Below are 4450 nucleotides of genomic sequence, written 5' to 3'. Positions count from 1 at the left end.
TCTGTCTGTTGTGATCACGCTAACTTTCGAACGAGTTGCACACATGTGTATTTTGCTAGTAGGCAGGCTGAGCCCCCATATAACGGTATCTCCCAATATTCGACATTTTTATGATATTAGCCCCATTGTCTAAGGGTATTGTGTTAATAAGTACTACAACCTATGACAAAAAATTATTCATGCAGGTCCACGTCTTCGTATAGCCCCCTATATAACGATACCTCAAAATATTAGGTATTCTTATGTTATTAGAGATTTTATACAGCGGAATTGTTTCAAATTTCTTATTTGATTATTTTTTTCATAATGGGTTCTACAGCCTATGACAGACAATTTTTCGTGCAGGTCCACGACTTCGTATAGCCCCATATAACGGCACATCCCGATACTCGGTATTTTGATGATTTTAGCGACGTTATTGACCGGAATTGTTTCAAATTTGGTATGAAGTTCGTTATGGATACTACAGTCTAAGACAGAAAATTGTCTTTGCAGGTCCATGTCTTCACATAGCCTACATATAACGGTAATTCCCTTTATTCGGTATTTTGATGATATTAGCGAATTTATTCGCCGGAATCGTTTCAAATCGGCACTACAGTACAAGCGGGTCAATGTCTTGGTATATCCCCACATAAGGGTTTTCATTTAAGCGGTTTTTTTTTTTTTTAATTTGTGCATATAGATTTTCGGCCAGATGACTTTCTGTTAGTTACAAAAATAATGTATTGAACATAGTTCCTTAGACGATGGAGGTTCACTATAATTCGTGCTTTAATTGAAAATTAATATATATATATATATATATATATATATATATATATATATATATATATATATATATATATATATATATTTCCACCAAATTGTCAAATTTACAACCTAATTATTTATAATTTGGCATGTTTGAACCTATCTGAATTCTAAATCTCTGAAACAAGACTTGTTAATATAAGATCATGTTTTGATGCAGCCCAAATAAAATTTCCATATGCACACAGTCGTATAAAAAGTACTCGAACCTCCAGAATAACAATAGGCGGCCAGATTGTGAATTCTACTATAAAAATTTACTGGAACGGGGTTATAAATTGAGAGCATTCCAATCGAAAAACCTAAATCCCTCTATCAGTTTAACTTGTTTATAAAAATTTTAATTTGCTACAATTTTATAGACTTCAGCTGAATTTTGCATTAAATTACAAACCTAATATAACACTGCAAATATATATATTACATATATTTACAAAATAAATTTCAATTTAGAGTAAAACATGACAAATTTTAAACAAAGTTCTTAAAAAAGGTATTCATTTATAAACTAAATTTCCCTTATGAGCGAGCCATTGTCGTATGAGTTATGCCATTACACAGACGCCCCACACTTCGTTGACTATTCTTTCCTGGGATATATTTCTAAAATTAGGAAGCGAGTCCTGTGACCTACGAGTTATGTCATTACACAAACGCTACACAGTCTAATATTTTTTTATACGTCTGAAATATTTGACCATTAAGATATTTTTTCTATCTATTTCACAACACTTCAACGTTTACCACCCTTGCCATCTACTTTGAATCCTATTACAAATACAGATTTCAATAGATTTTTTTCCTTCATAATATAACATGTATAATTTTCAAACAGCAGCTGTGGTGTGATTACAAAATTAACAAATTAAAGAGAAACTGTATAAATAATATTTATATATATTTAAGACAAACATAAAACCGTACTAAATTTAGAAATTCATTACAAAAGAAAAAAATAGACCATCAAGTGACAAAAAATATAACAGAAACAGCCATAACAATAGAAACTCCAATTAGTGACAACATATTTGAAAACGCTAAATTAAAATAAGGGAAATGAAAAAAATTGAAGAAAGGAACTCTAGATGAAAAAAAAAAAAAAAACACAAAACGAAATTGTCTAAAAGAATAATAAGGGAAGAATAATTAATTATGCAGTATTTATATTTTTAAAGAATCTATTTTGACAATGTCTATACAAATGTTTGTATTATAAGGGGAGAATGAATATTTTTTTATTTAATTTCTACTAATTAATTTCGAAATTTTCAGAAATGAAGTTAGTAGTGTTGGCATCTTAAAAAATGGAAAATAATTAGTATTGAAATTCAACCACTTATCGAAGAGGGATGTCCGAAACTTGTTTTTTTCATTTTCCAACTTAACGTCCTGTTACAGCTCCTATTTATTATAGCAGTTTTTCTTAATTCATTTATTTTTTTTTTAATTTTGTAAGTATTGGTATAACAGATATTTTCTGTCTGAAGCTATGAAGTATCCATATACTTCCAAATTTAAAATGTTCTTTCTTGTAAAAACTGAACTTGACTACAAAAACATTGAACGTAAGTTTACCCGGTATCTTTAAATTCACAAAAAATCTTTGGAAAAATTTATATTTGGTAACGCATTTACAAATAAACAATCTTGAAGACAGTTCTATGGACCGTGTGATAGCAATTTTAGGAGGACAACATTTTACGACATATTTGGCTAAATCAGTCAATTCGTCGACAATAGTAACTCAGAAAAGTTCTGCTTGAGTGGCATGGTTTTGCATAAGGATGTACAGCTACACGAATTCGCCAACAGCTTCACTCCTTTTGTAATTGTGTACATTCTAGGAAAAAATGGAAATTTGGGGATAGGATAGATGTAGAAGCCAGAAGGAGAAGAAACGATTTATAGAGATCGGTTTAGTTAGTAGAGTGGTCTAACCAGGGAATGACTTTGGCAAATTTAGAAATTATGATGGGATCTATGTTTGAGAAGAATGTTAGAATTTCTATCTCCCACCTGCCGTCTCAACCTCTTCTTCAACTTCACATAGTCTACAAATTCAGGAAAACTACTGTCCCATCTTGAGGTCAATTATCTTATATTGCAGTGACCAGTCGGTATGTCCACTATGATTTTAGGATCAGACCTTGTTCTTCTCCTCGAGATTACCGACCAGATGGCCTTAGATACCCTACAACCGGTTTCCAAGTGTCATCTTCTTTTTGATTGATTTTTTGAAGCAGCTTACCTAATAGCTTATTGGTGGTTTAGCAGTTCCATCAATGAGTGTATCAATCGACTGGGATCCGCCTCGGGCTAAATTATCAGCCACTTCATTCCCTACTATACTACAATGTTCTGGAACCCAATAAAACACATTTAATTTGTGGTCAGGTACACTATAGCCCAAGTCTGAACTATGCCCTCTCTGGTCTTTCCTTTTTTTAAATTTAGAGTGAAGATGTTCCTTGTAAAAATTACACTAGAAAATGATTCTGATGTTTCTCTGGCCGTTTTTTAATGCCGACAATATATCTGTGACCGGAAATCCACGTAGAATCTACTCTTGTCAGGTGCCCTTACTAAGCATGTTTTTTTTCTCAATATTCTTTATAATGGCCTTATATGACAATACGTGATGTTAGTGTCGGTATAATGTGAACTTCCTTTTTGGCTAGTATCTCTCTTTCAATTACAGTGAATATGTAGAAGTATGGTTCGATAACAGCTTTTTCTATAAAAGAGTTTTCGATAACAACTTTTTCCATAGAAAACATTTTAGATAACAAATTTTTCTACAGAAAAACTGTTCGATAACAACTTTTTCTATAGAAAAGCTGTTCGACAACAACTTTTTCGTAGAATTTTGATGACATTTTTTTCTATAGAAAAACATTTTGATACAACTTTCTGTATAGACATATTGTGTGACATATTTTCTATAGAAAAACTTTTCGATAACAACTTTTTATAAAACAATTGTTCGATAGCAACCTTTTTCATAGAAAAATTGTTCGATAACGATATTATCTATAGAAAAATTGTTCGATAATAACTGATCAATGGTAAGTGTTACTTGTGACATCTTTTGGATTCCGAGAGAGAAATTAGCCTTGCAGCCTTATTATACGATCCTGTAATGATCCTTGTAGCATTTCGGCTGGGAGAATTTGGCTATTCTCTCAAATATTTTGGTTTTAATTATCTTGAATATCTACAGTTTTTAAGAGATATCACGGAAAATAAATAGTCCATACATGTCCACCATTTAATACAAGCAATGGCTGTCAGCTTGTCTGTCCTTAAAAATAGTCTTGATAACAAAAATACGCTTTTCTGCAATTAATATGTCGCTGTAACAATTGAAATCGGAGGATAAGGCCTGTGGCGACGGTCTGCAATTAATATGTTGGCGTAACAGTTGAAATCGTAGGATACGGTCTGTGACGAAAAACATTATTTTCCGACTTTATTTTTATTTCCGAAAAGTCCTTAAGTCTGTTTTGCGAGCCACCGTCAAAATATTATAAAAAAAACTCATAGTTCTGGAGATCAATGGAATATTAAGAGCTGTCACTAGACAAAAAATTGGATCTGGGGAAAAATAAGAAAATTATTTATATTTGTATGATAATGG

The sequence above is a fragment of the Musca domestica genome, unplaced genomic scaffold (assembly GCF_030504385.1).
Source record: "Musca domestica strain aabys unplaced genomic scaffold, Musca_domestica.polishedcontigs.V.1.1 2, whole genome shotgun sequence".
NCBI lineage: Eukaryota > Metazoa > Arthropoda > Insecta > Diptera > Muscidae > Musca > Musca domestica.
The sequence above is the reverse complement of the archived record's forward strand: the minus strand, read 5'-3'. Positions refer to the sequence as shown.